The following is a 14,289-nucleotide window of genomic DNA, read 5'->3' on the forward strand; positions in this document are numbered from 1 at the left end:
TGGACAAAAATAGTAGCAAAGCAAGTAACTCAAAAAACAAAGAAGCAAGACTTAGCTTAATTTTGCAAGAGCCGGGACCAGCAGACAGGAGCAACAGAAGGATCTGATTACAACGATGCCAGGCACTGGACTAAGGATCCAGGAAGTTAATATAGCGACACCCCTGGACTAACGACCCAGGTGAGTGCCAAACAGAAAAAAGACAATCCCAGAGTCATACCACAAGTGACCACAAGAGGGAGCCAAAAAGTCTAATTCACAACAGTACCCCCCCTTAAGGAGGGGTCACCGAACCCTCACCAAGACCACCAGGGTGATCAGGATGAGCAGCGTGAAAGGCACGAACTAAATCGGCCGCATGCACATCAGAGGCAACCACCCAGGAATTATCCTCCTGACCATAGCCCTTCCACTTGACCAGATACTGAAGCCTCCGCCTGGAGAGACGAGAATCCAAGATCTTCTCCACCACGTACTCCAACTCGCCCTCAACCAACACCGGAGCAGGAGGCTCAACAGAAGGAACCACAGGTACAACGTACCGCCGCAACAAAGACCTATGGAACACGTTGTGAATGGCAAATGACACCGGAAGATCCAAGCGAAAGGACACAGGATTAAGGATTTCCAATATCTTGTAAGGACTGATGAAGCGAGGCTTAAATTTAGGAGAGGAGACCTTCATAGGAACAAATCGAGAAGACAGCCATACCAAATCCCCAACACGAAGTCGGGGACCCACACTGCGGCGGCGGTTGGCAAAACGCTGAGCCTTCTCTTGTGACAACTTTAAGTTGTCCACCACATGATTCCAGATCTGCTGCAACCTATCCACCACAGAATCTACCCCAGGACAGTCAGAAGGCTCCACATGTCCCGAGGAAAAACGAGGATGAAAACCAGAGTTGCAGAAAAATGGCGAAACCAATGTAGCGGAACTAGCCCGATTATTAAGGGCAAACTCAGCCAACGGCAAGAAGGTCACCCAATCATCCTGATCCGCAGAAACAAAACACCTCAAATAAGCCTCCAGAGTCTGATTAGTTCGCTCCGTTTGTCCATTAGTCCGAGGATGAAAGGCAGACGAAAACGACAACTCAATGCCCATCCTAGCACAAAAGGATCGCCAGAACCTGGAAACAAACTGGGATCCTCTGTCAGACACAATATTCTCAGGAATGCCGTGTAAACGAACCACATTCTGAAAGAACACAGGAACCAGATCGGAAGAGGAAGGCAGCTTAGGCAAAGGTACCAAATGGACCATCTTAGAAAAGCGATCACATACCACCCAGATGACAGACATGCCCTGAGACACCGGGAGATCTGAAATGAAATCCATGGAAATGTGTGTCCAAGGCCTCTTCGGGACAGGCAAGGGCAAGAGCAACCCACTAGCACGCGAACAGCAAGGCTTAGCTCGAGCACAAGTCCCACAGGACTGCACAAACGATCGCACATCCCGTGACAAGGAAGGCCACCAAAAGGACCTAGCCACCAGATCTCTGGTGCCAAAAATTCCCGGATGCCCTGCCAACACCGAGGAATGAACCTCGGAAATGACTCTGCTGGTCCACTTATCAGGAACAAACAGTCTGTCAGGTGGACAAGAGTCAGGTCTACCAGCCTGAAATCTCTGCAACACACGTCGCAAATCCGGAGAAATGGCTGACAAGATAACTCCCTCTTTAAGAATACCAACTGGTTCTGCGACTCCCGGAGAGTCAGGCACAAAGCTCCTTGAAAGAGCATCAGCCTTCACATTCTTTGAACCTGGTAAATACGAGACCACAAAGTCAAAACGGGAGAAAAACAATGACCAGCGGGCCTGTCTAGGATTCAGGCGTTTAGCAGACTCGAGATACATCAAATTTTTGTAATCAGTCAAGACCACCACACGATGCTTAGCACCCTCGAGCCAATGACGCCACTCCTCAAACGCCCACTTCATGGCCAGCAACTCCCGATTGCCAACATCATAATTCCGCTCAGCAGGCGAAAACTTCCTCGAGAAAAAGGCACAAGGTCTCATCACAGAGCAACCAGGGCCTCTCTGCGACAAAACGGCCCCTGCCCCAATCTCAGAAGCATCCACTTCAACCTGAAAGGGAAGTGAGACATCAGGCTGGCACAAAACAGGTGCCGAAGTAAACCGGCGCTTCAACTCCTGGAAAGCCTCCACGGCTGCAGGAGCCCAGTTAGCAACATCAGAACCTTTCTTGGTCATATCCGTCAAAGGTTTAGCAATGCTAGAAAAATTAGCAATAAAACGACGGTAGAAGTTAGCAAAACCCAAGAACTTCTGAAGACTCTTAACTGACGTGGGTTGAGTCCAATCATGAATAGCACGGACCTTGACTGGGTCCATCTCCACCGCAGAAGGGGAAAAAATAAACCTCAAAAAGGGAACCTTCTGTACTCCAAAGAGACACTTTGAGCCCTTAACAAATAAAGCATTCTCACGCAAAACCTGAAACACCATCCTGACCTGCTCTACATGCGAGTCCCAGTCATCAGAAAAAAACAGAATATCATCCAGATAAACGATCATAAATTTATCCAGATACTTCCGGAAAATATCATGCATAAAGGACTGAAACACTGAAGGAGCATTAGAGAGCCCAAAAGGCATCACCAAGTACTCAAAATGACCTTCGGGCGTATTAAACGCGGTTTTCCATTCATCTCCTCGCTTAATGCGCACAAGGTTGTACGCACCACGAAGATCTATCTTGGTGAACCACTTGGCACCTTTAATTCGGGCAAACAAGTCTGACAACAGAGGCAAAGGATACTGAAATTTAACAGTGATTTTATTCAAAAGCCGATAGTCAATACAAGGTCTCAAAGATCCGTCCTTCTTGGCCACAAAAAAGAATCCCGCACCAAGAGGGGAAGAGGAAGGACGGATATGCCCCTTCTCCAGAGATTCCTTGATATACGAACGCATTGCGGTATGCTCAGGTACAGACAGATTAAATAGTCTTCCCTTAGGAAATTTGCTACCTGGAATCAAATCTATGGCACAGTCACAGTCCCTATGAGGAGGCAGAACACTGGACCTGGACTCGCTGAACACATCCTGATAATCAGACAAATACTCAGGAACTTCCGAAGGAGTAGAAGAAGCAATAGACACCGGCGGGGAATCACCATGAATACCCTGACAGCCCCAACTTGACACAGACATTGCCTTCCAATCCAAGACTGGATTATGAGTCTGTAACCATGGCAAACCCAAAACGACCAAATCATGCATTTTATGCAGAACAAGAAAACGAATCACCTCCCGTTGTTCAGGAGTCATGCACATGGTTACCTGTGTCCAAAACTGCGGTTTATTTTCCGCCAATGGCATAGCATCAATACCCCTCAGAGGGATAGGATTAACCAGCGGCTCAAGAACAAAACCACAGCGCTTGGCAAATGACAGATCCATAAGACTCAGGGCAGCACCTGAATCCACAAACGCCATAACAGGGTAAGAGGACAATGAGCAAATTAAAGTCACAGACAAAATAAATTTAGGTTGCAAATTACCAATGGCGACAGGACTAACAACCCTTGTTAGGCGTTTAGAGCATGGTGATATAACATGTGTAGAATCACCACAGTAAAAACACAACCCATTCTGACGTCTATGATTTTTCCACTCATTTCTGGTCTGAATTCTATCACATTGCATCAAATCAGGTGTTTGTTTAGACAACACCACCAGAGGATTAGCGGTTTTGCGCTCCCGCAAACGCCGGTCAATTTGAATAGCCAGCGCCATGGAATCATTCAGACTTGTAGGAATGGGGAAACCCACCATCACATTCTTAATGGCTTCAGAAAGGCCATTTCTGAAGTTTGCGGCCAGAGCACACTCATTCCACTGAGTAAGCACGGACCATTTCCGAAATTTTTGGCAATACACTTCAGCTTCATCCTGGCCCTGAGAAATAGCCAGCAAGGCTTTTTCTGCCTGAACCTCAAGATTGGGTTCCTCGTAAAGCAATCCGAGCGCCAGAAAAAACGCATCAATATTTGCCAATGCCGGATCTCCTGGTGCTAGCGAGAAAGCCCAATCCTGAGGGTCGCCCCGTAAAAAAGAGATAACAATTTTAACTTGCTGAACTGAGTCTCCAGATGAACGGGGTCTCAGAGATAGAAACAATTTACAATTATCCCTGAAATTCCTAAACTTAAATCGGTCTCCAGAAAACAGATCTGGAATAGGTATTTTAGGTTCAGACATAGGACTACTGGTAACAAAATCTTGTATGCTTTGCACACGAGCAGCAAGGTGGTCCACACTTGTAATCAAGGTCTGGACATTCATGTCTGTAGCAAGCTCAAGCCACTCAGAGGTAAAGGGGAGGAAGAGAGAAAAAAAAAATTCAGAATTTCCTTTCTTATATCCCACTTCTGCAATGCATTAAACATTCAATGTTGGCCTGGCATACTGTTATGACCCCAATGGCAGAGGGTCTCAGGAATCAATACCAAGTCTGCAAACACAAAAAACCAGCTCATAGGGCAGTGGTAACTGGGCTGACCATATATCTAATCCTAGCACCACGAATAGAAGTAGCCGGGGAACGTGCCTACGTTGGTTCTAGACGTCTCGCGCCAGTCGGAGAACTAACTAACCCTAGAAGGGAAAAGAAAGACCTTTCTTGCCTCCAGAGAAAAGACCCCAAAAGTTGGATACAAGCCCCCAACAAATAATAACGGTTAGGTAAGAGGAAAAGACAAACATAAGAATGAGCTAGGTATTTAGCAAAGAGAGGCCCACTAGCTAATAGCAGAATATAGTAAGATGACTTATATGGTCAGCAAAAACCCTATTAAAATATCCACGCTGGATATTCAAGAACCCCCGAACCGTCTAACGGCCGGGGGGAGAACACCAGCCCCCTAGAGCTTCCAGCAAGGTCAGAAATCACATTTAGTACAAGCTGGACAAAAATAGTAGCAAAGCAAGTAACTCAAAAAACAAAGAAGCAAGACTTAGCTTAATTTTGCAAGAGCCGGGACCAGCAGACAGGAGCAACAGAAGGATCTGATTACAACGATGCCAGGCACTGGACTAAGGATCCAGGAAGTTAATATAGCGACACCCCTGGACTAACGACCCAGGTGAGTGCCAAACAGAAAAAAGACAATCCCAGAGTCATACCACAAGTGACCACAAGAGGGAGCCAAAAAGTCTACTTCACAACAGTAGGCCCAACCAAACAAGTAGGCCAAATGCAGTTTAATATTTGATATAGGCTGAAAATTGAAGCTCAGCTTTGTTCAGTGGAGGAGAACAACAAGCTGCGGCAGACACCGTTAGTAGGCCCAACCAAACAAGTAGGCCAAATGCAGTTTAATATGTGATATAGGCTGAAAATTGAAGCTCAGCTTTGTTCAGTGGAGGAGAAAAGCAAGGAGCGGCAGACACCGTTAGTAGGCCCAACCAAACAAGTAGGCCAAATGTAGTTTAATATTCGAAACAGGAGTAAACAGGCGGCATAGCTTTGTTGAATGGAGGACAGCTGTAATGAGTAGCGCAGACACAGGTTGTAGGCCCACATTTAAAAAGTAGGCTCCAAGCACTTCAAAAATGGTAACAGGAGTAAACAGGCGGCATAGCTTTGTTCAATGGAGGACAGCTGTATTGAGTGGTGCAGACAGACACAGGTAGTAGGCATGTAGTAGGCCTAAAATAACAAAGTAGGCTCAATGCAGTTTAAAATTGGTTACAGGGGTACACAGGCGGCATAGCGTTGTTCAGCGAAGGACAATTGTAAGGAGTGGCACAGACAGACACATGTAGTAGGCCTAAAATAAAAAGTAGGCTCAACGCAGTTTAAAATTGGTTACAGGGGTACACAGGCAGCATAGCGTTGTTCAGCGGAGGACGATTGTAATGAGTGGTGCAGACAGACACAGGTAGTAGGCCTAAAATAAAAAAGTAGGCTCAATGCAGTTTAAAATTGGTTACAGGGGTACACAGGCGGCATAGCGTTGTTCAGCGGAGGACAATTGTAAGGAGTGGCATAGACAGACACAGGTAGTAGGCCTAAAATAAAAAAGAAGGCTCAATGCAGTTTAAAACTGGTTACAGGGGTACACAGGTGGCACAGCATTGTTCAGCGGAGGACAATTGTAAGGAGTGGCACAGACAGACACAGGTAGTAGGCCTAAAATAAAAAAGTAGGCTCAATGCAGTTTAAAATTGGTTACAGGGGTACACAGGCGACATAGCGTTGTTCAGCGGAGGACAATTGTAAGGAGTGGTGCAGACAGACACATGTAGTAGGCCTAAAATAAAAAAGTAGGCTCAATGCAGTTCAAAACGGGTTACAGGAGTGAACTGGCGGCATAGCGTTATTCAGCGGAGGACAACTGTAAGGAGTGGCAGACACAGTTAGTAGGCCCAAATAATAAAGTGAGGTAAATGTCTGCATGTCGGCATAGCTACGTTCAGGGGTGGGCTCCTCTGCTGAGTAGCAGACAGTGGTAGTTGGCGCAAAGTATTAAATGGTCTAAATGGAGGCCAGGGCCCCTGTATATTTTAACTATCATCTATAATTTCAACAAATTTGTATTGGCAGTGCCATTGAAGGATTTATCAGCACAGACTACACTGTGGTGGAGCAGGGAGAGGTAAGTATTGCAAGTGGTAGAGCACTGTTCGACCTGGGGGGAACACTCTCTCGTGGGCGGCGGTACTGGCACAGAGCCCCTCATATTATGACGGTGTGTCTGACGTTGGTTGTGCACCACCACCATCAGAGACACTTCATTGTACTATGAGGGACCCTGTGCCAGTGCCGTCGCCCAAGAGTGGGCACACCCACCTGTCCAGGCAAACGGCACTCGCACGGGTGCTTGCGCTAGGTGGTGACCACGGCCCTGTGGGGGGAGTCAGCCCATTTAGGGAGGTTAAAAAATGGCCTATGGTGGACATTCAGCAGCTGCAAATGGAGGAATTGGAGCAGTCAGTAAGAGGAGGCCAAAAGCAAGACATTTTTCAGGCAAGCTACGTGTCAGCAGGGGAAGGTGGGGCAAAATAATTAGAAATCCATGATTGGTTCATTTTAATGAAGGTTAGATCATCAACTTTTTGGGTCGCCAGACGAGTCCTTTTTTCGGTCAGTATTGAACCAGCAGCACTGAAGAATCTTTCTGATAACACAGCAGCTGGGCAAGCGAGCTCCTGTAATGCATATTCTGCAAATTCAGGCCAGGTGTCTATTTTAGATGCCCAGTAATCAAAGGGGAATGACGTGTGAGGGAGAACATCGATAAGGGAGGAAAAATAGTTCGTAACCATACTGGACAAATGTTGTCTCCTGTCACTTTGAATTGATGCAGCAGTACCTGTCGTGTCTGCGGTCATTGCAAAATCACTCCACAACCTGGTCATAAAACCCCTCTGTCCAACGCCACTTCTGATTTGTGCACCTCTAACACCTCTGCCATGTTGCCCCCTGCAGCTCATGTGAGAACCATCACCGCCGCTGTGTGCTGGGAATGACTGAACCAAATGGTCTACAAGAGTTGCTTGTTTGGTAGCCAATATTTGCTCAAGGTTCTCATGTGGCATGATATTTTGTAATTTTCCATTATAGCGTGGATCCAGGAGGCAGGCCAACCAGTAATCGTCATCGGTCATCATTTTTATAATGCAGGGGTCCCTTTTTAGGATACGCAAGGCATAGTCAGCCATGTGGGCCAATGTTCCAGGTGTCGATTCACTGCTTGTGCTGGGTTGAGGAGCACTTTCTTGCAAATCAACATCACTTGTCTCCCGCAAAAACCCTGTACCTGACCTTGCAACACCAGCAGTTTCTATTGCCCCCTGAGAAGCATCCTCCTCCCATAAATATTCATCCCCATCATCCTCCTCCTCCTCTTCATCCGCCACCTCATCCAGGAGAGTTCCCTGAGCAGACAATGGCTGACTGTCATCAAGGCTACCCTCATCCTCGGCTGTAGACACCTGCTCCTTAATGTACTTTGCATCACCAGACGCATTAGTGGGATGCTCATGCTTATGATGGCGTCGTCTGCACTTACCAGCCGTGTGCATTCCTCAAAACACTGAAGGACTTGACAGAGGTCATGTAGCTTCGACCACTGCACACCTGACAACTCCATGTCTGCCACCCAACTGCCTGCCCGTGTATGTGTATCCTCCCACAAATACATTACAGCACGCCTCTGTTCGCACAGCCTCTGAAGCATGCGCAGTGTGGAGTTCTACCTTTTTGCAACGTCGATTATTAGGCGGTGCTGGGGAATAGGGTTGAGCGAAACGGGTCGATCATTTTCAAAAGTCACCGACTTTTGGCTAAGTCGGCGTCTCATGAAACCCGATCCGACCCCTGTGCTTGTCGGCCATGCGGTACGCGACTTTCGCGCCAAAGTCGCGTTTCAATGACGCGAAAAGCGCCATTTCTCAGCCAATGAAGGTGAACGCAGAGTGTGGGCAGCGTGATGACATAGGTCCTGGTCCCCACCATCTTAGAGAAGGGCATTGCAGTGATTGGCTTGCTGTCTGCGGCGTCACAGGGGCTATAAAGGGGCGTTCCAGCCGACCGCCATCTCACTGCTGCTGATCTGAGCTTAGGGAGAGGTTGCTGCCGCTTCGTCAGAAGCAGGGAGAGCGTTAGGCAGGGTCCACTAACCACCAAACCGCTTGTGCTGTAGCGATTTCCACTGTCCAACACCACCTTCGGTGTGCAGGAACAGTGGAAGCTATTTTTTTTTTTTTTCCTCAGCGCTGTAGCTCATTGGGCTGCCCTAGAAGGCTCCGTGATAGCTGTATTGCTGTGTGTACGCCACTGTGGAAACCAACTGCTTTTTTCAAAGCACATATCCTCTTGTTCCTTTCTGCACAGCTATCTTTTTTGTTTGTCCACACTTTTTATTTAATTTGTGCATCAGTCCACTCCTATTGCTGCCTGCCATACCTGGCTTAGATTACTGCAGGGAGATAGTAATTGTAGGACAGTCCCTGTTTTTTTTTTTTTTTTTTTTTTGTGGGAGATTAAGATTGGCATTTCTGCTACAGTGCCATCCCTGTGTGTGCCATCTCTCACTGAGTGGGCCATAGAAAGCCTATTTATTTTTTCCGTGATTTGTGTTCTAAATTCTACCTCAACACAAAAACACTACATCAATCAGTGGTAGAAAAATATTGGCCTCAGTCAGGGCTTGTGTGCCACTGCTGTGTGTGCTATCTCTCATTCAGTGGGCTATAGAAAGCCTATTTATTTATTTATTTTTTTTCTTATTATTTGGTTTCTAAAGTCTCCCTGAAAAAAAAAAAAAAAAAAAAAACAGTGGGAGAGTAATATTGCCCTTTCAGCTTGTGTGCCAGTCTTGACTCCTGGGTGTGCCACCTCTCTCTCATTCAGTGGGCCATAGAAAGGCTATTTATTTTTTTGGTTTTTTTAATATTATTTGGTTTCTAAAGTCTCCCTGAAAATAAAAGAAAAAAAACTTAAGAAAACAGTGGGACAGTAATATTGCCCTTTCAGCTTGTGCGCCAGTCTTGACTCCTGGGTGTGCCACCTCTCTCTCTCTAATTGTGGGCCATAGAAAGCCTTTTTTTTTTTGTTTTTTTTTAATATTATTTGGTTTCTAAAGTCTCCCTTAAAAAACAAAAAATACATAAAAAAACAGTGGGAGAGTAATATTGCCCTTTCAGCTTGTGTGCCAGTCTTGACTCCTGGGTGTGCCACCTCTCTCTCTCATTCAGTGGGCCATAGAAAGGCTATTTATTTTTTTGGTTTTTTTAATATTATTTGGTTTCTAAAGTCTCCCTGAAAAAAAAACAAACATAAAAAAACAGTGGGAGAGTAATATTGCCCTTTCAGCTTGTGTGCCAGTCTTGACTCCTGGGTGTGCCACCTCTCTCTCTCATTCAGTGGGCCATAGAAAGGCTATTTATTTTTTTGTTTTTTTTAATATTATTTGGTTTCTAAAGTCTCCCTTAAAAAACAAAAAATACATAAAAAAACAGTGGGAGAGTAATATTGCCCTTTCAGCTTGTGTGCCAGTCTTGACTCCTGGGTGTGCCACCTCTCTCTCTCTCATTCAGTGGGCCATAGAAAGCCTATTTATTTTTTTTTTTAAATATTATTGGGTTTCTAAAGTCTCCCTTAAAAAACAAAAAATACATAAAAAAACAGTGGGAGAGTAATATTGCCCTTTCAGCTTGTGTGCCAGTCTTGACTCCTGGGTGTGCCACCTCTCTCTCTCATTCAATGGGCCATAGAAAGCATTTTTTTTTTCCTTGATTTGTGTTCTAAAATCTACCTCAACACAAAAACACTACATCAATCAGTGGGAGAAAAATATTGGCCTCAGTCAGGGCTTGTGTGCCACTGCTGTGTGTGCTATCTCTCATTCAGTGGGCTATAGAAAGCCAATTTATTTATTTATTGTTTTTCTTATTATTTGGTTTCTAAAGTCTCCCTGAAAAAAAAAAAAAAAAAAAAAAACAGTGGGAGAGTAATATTGCCCTTTCAGCTTGTGTGCCAGTCTTGACTCCTGGGTGTGCCACCTCTCTCTCTCATTCAGTGGGCCATAGAAAGCCTATTTATTTTTTTGGTTTTTTTAATATTATTTGGTTTCTAAAGTCTCCCTGAAAAAAAAAAAAAACATAAAAAAACAGTGGGAGAGTAATATTGCCCTTTCAGCTTGTGTGCCAGTCTTGACTCCTGGGTGTGCCACCTCTCTCATTCAGTGGGCCATAGAAAGCCTATTTATTTATTTTTTAAAATAATATTGGGTTTCTAAAGTCTCCCTTAAAAAACAAAAAATACATAAAAAAACAGTGGGAGAGTAATATTGCCCTTTCAGCTTGTGTGCCAGTCTTGACTCCTGGGTGTGCCACCTCTCTCATTCAATGGGCCATAGAAAGCCTATTTATTTTTTTTTTAAATATTATTGGGTTTCTAAAGTCTCCCTTAAAAAACAAAAAATACATAAAAAAACAGTGGGAGAGTAATATTGCCCTTTCAGCTTGTGTGCCAGTCTTGACTCCTGGGTGTGCCACCTCTCTCTCTCATTCAGTGGGCCATAGAAAGCCTATTTATTTTTTTGGTTTTTGTAATATTATTTGGTTTCTAAAGTCTCCCTTAAAAAACAAAAAAAACATAAAAAAACAGTGGGAGAGTAATATTGCCCTTTCAGCTTGTGTGCCAGTCTTGACTCCTGGGTGTGCCACCTCTCTCATTCAGTGGGCCATAGAAAGCCTATTTATTTATTTTTTTAAATATTATTGGGTTTCTAAAGTCTCCCTTAAAAAACAAAAAATACATAAAAAAACAGTGGGAGAGTAATATTGCCCTTTCAGCTTGTGTGCCAGTCTTGACTCCTGGGTGTGCCACCTCTCTCTCTCATTCAGTGGGCCATAGAAAGGCTATTTATTTTTTTGGTTTTTTTAATATTATTTGGTTTCTAAAGTCTCCCTGAAAAAAAAAAAAAACATAAAAAAACAGTGGGAGAGTAATATTGCCCTTTCAGCTTGTGTGCCAGTCTTGACTCCTGGGTGTGCCACCTCTCTCTCTCATTCAGTGGGCCATAGAAAGGCTATTTATTTTTTTGTTTTTTTTAATATTATTTGGTTTCTAAAGTCTCCCTTAAAAAACAAAAAATACATAAAAAAACAGTGGGAGAGTAATATTGCCCTTTCAGCTTGTGTGCCAGTCTTGACTCCTGGGTGTGCCACCTCTCTCTCTCTCATTCAGTGGGCCATAGAAAGCCTATTTATTTTTTTTTTTAAATATTATTGGGTTTCTAAAGTCTCCCTTAAAAAACAAAAAATACATAAAAAAACAGTGGGAGAGTAATATTGCCCTTTCAGCTTGTGTGCCAGTCTTGACTCCTGGGTGTGCCACCTCTCTCTCTCATTCAGTGGGCCATAGAAAGGCTATTTATTTTTTTGGTTTTTTTAATATTATTTGGTTTCTAAAGTCTCCCTGAAAAAAAAAAAAAACATAAAAAAACAGTGGGAGAGTAATATTGCCCTTTCAGCTTGTGTGCCAGTCTTGACTCCTGGGTGTGCCACCTCTCTCTCTCATTCAGTGGGCCATAGAAAGGCTATTTATTTTTTTGGTTTTTTTAATATTATTTGGTTTCTAAAGTCTCCCTTAAAAAACAAAAAATACATAAAAAAACAGTGGGAGAGTAATATTGCCCTTTCAGCTTGTGTGCCAGTCTTGACTCCTGGGTGTGCCACCTCTCTCTCTCTCATTCAGTGGGCCATAGAAAGCCTATTTATTTATTTTTTTAAATATTATTGGGTTTCTAAAGTCTCCCTTAAAAAACAAAAAATACATAAAAAAACAGTGGGAGAGTAATATTGCCCTTTCAGCTTGTGTGCCAGTCTTGACTCCTGGGTGTGCCACCTCTCTCATTCAGTGGGCCATAGAAAGCATTTTTTTTTTTCCTTGATTTGTGTTCTAAAATCTACCTCAACAAAAAAACACTACATCAATCAGTGGGAGAAAAATATTGGCCTCAGTCAGGGCTTGTGTGCCACTGCTGTGTGTGCTATCTCTCATTCAGTGGGCTATAGAAAGCCTATTTATTTATTTATTTTTTTCTTATTATTTGGTTTCTAAAGTCTCCCTGAAAAAAAAAATAAAAATAAAAAACAGTGGGAGAGTAATATTGCCCTTTCAGCTTGTGTGCCAGTCTTGACTCCTGGGTGTGCCACCTCTCTCTCTCATTCAGTGGGCCATAGAAAGCCTATTTATTTTTTTGGTTTTTTTAATATTATTTGGTTTCTAAAGTCTCCCTGAAAAAAAAAAAACATAAAAAAACAGTGGGAGAGTAATATTGCCCTTTCAGCTTGTGTGCCAGTCTTGACTCCTGGGTGTGCCACCTCTCTCATTCAGTGGGCCATAGAAAGCCTATTTATTTATTTTTTTAAATATTATTGGGTTTCTAAAGTCTCCCTTAAAAAACAAAAAATACATAAAAAAACAGTGGGAGAGTAATATTGCCCTTTCAGCTTGTGTGCCAGTCTTGACTCCTGGGTGTGCCACCTCTCTCATTCAGTGGGCCATAGAAAGCCTATTTATTTTTTTAAAAAAATATTATTGGGTTTCTAAAGTCTCCCTTAAAAAACAAAAAATACATAAAAAAACAGTGGGAGAGTAATATTGCCCTTTCAGCTTGTGTGCCAGTCTTGACTCCTGGGTGTGCCACCTCTCTCTCTCATTCAGTGGGCCATAGAAAGCCTATTTATTTTTTTGGTTTTTTTAATATTATTTGGTTTCTAAAGTCTCCCTTAAAAAACAAAAAAAAACATAAAAAAACAGTGGGAGAGTAATATTGCCCTTTCAGCTTGTGTGCCAGTCTTGACTCCTGGGTGTGCCACCTCTCTCATTCAGTGGGCCATAGAAAGCCTATTTATTTTTTTAAAAAAATATTATTGGGTTTCTAAAGTCTCCCTTAAAAAACAAAAAATACATAAAAAAACAGTGGGAGAGTAATATTGCCCTTTCAGCTTGTGTGCCAGTCTTGACTCCTGGGTGTGCCACCTCTCTCTCTCATTCAGTGGGCCATAGAAAGCCTATTTATTTTTTTGGTTTTTTTAATATTATTTGGTTTCTAAAGTCTCCCTTAAAAAACAAAAAAAAACATAAAAAAACAGTGGGAGAGTAATATTGCCCTTTCAGCTTGTGTGCCAGTCTTGACTCCTGGGTGTGCCACCTCTCTCATTCAGTGGGCCATAGAAAGCCTATTTATTTATTTTTTAAAATATTATTGGGTTTCTAAAGTCTCCCTTAAAAAACAAAAAATACATAAAAAAACAGTGGGAGAGTAATATTGCCCTTTCAGCTTGTGTGCCAGTCTTGACTCCTGGGTGTGCCACCTCTCTCTCTCATTCAGTGGGCCATAGAAAGGCTATTTATTTTTTGGGTTTTTTTAATATTATTTGGTTTCTAAAGTCTCCCTGAAAAAAAAAACAACATAAAAAAACAGTGGGAGAGTAATATTGCCCTTTCAGCTTGTGTGCCAGTCTTGACTCCTGGGTGTGCCACCTCTCTCTCTCATTCAGTGGGCCATAGAAAGGCTATTTATTTTTTTCGTTTTTTTAATATTATTTGGTTTCTAAAGTCTCCCTTAAAAAACAAAAAATACATAAAAAAACAGTGGGAGAGTAATATTGCCCTTTCAGCTTGTGTGCCAGTCTTGACTCCTGGGTGTGCCACCTCTCTCTCTCATTCAGTGGGCCATAGAAAGCCTATTTATTTTTTTGGTTTTTTTTAATATTATTTGGTTTCTAAA

This window comes from Ranitomeya variabilis, chromosome 1 (assembly GCF_051348905.1).
Source record: "Ranitomeya variabilis isolate aRanVar5 chromosome 1, aRanVar5.hap1, whole genome shotgun sequence".
Classification (NCBI taxonomy): domain Eukaryota; kingdom Metazoa; phylum Chordata; class Amphibia; order Anura; family Dendrobatidae; genus Ranitomeya; species Ranitomeya variabilis.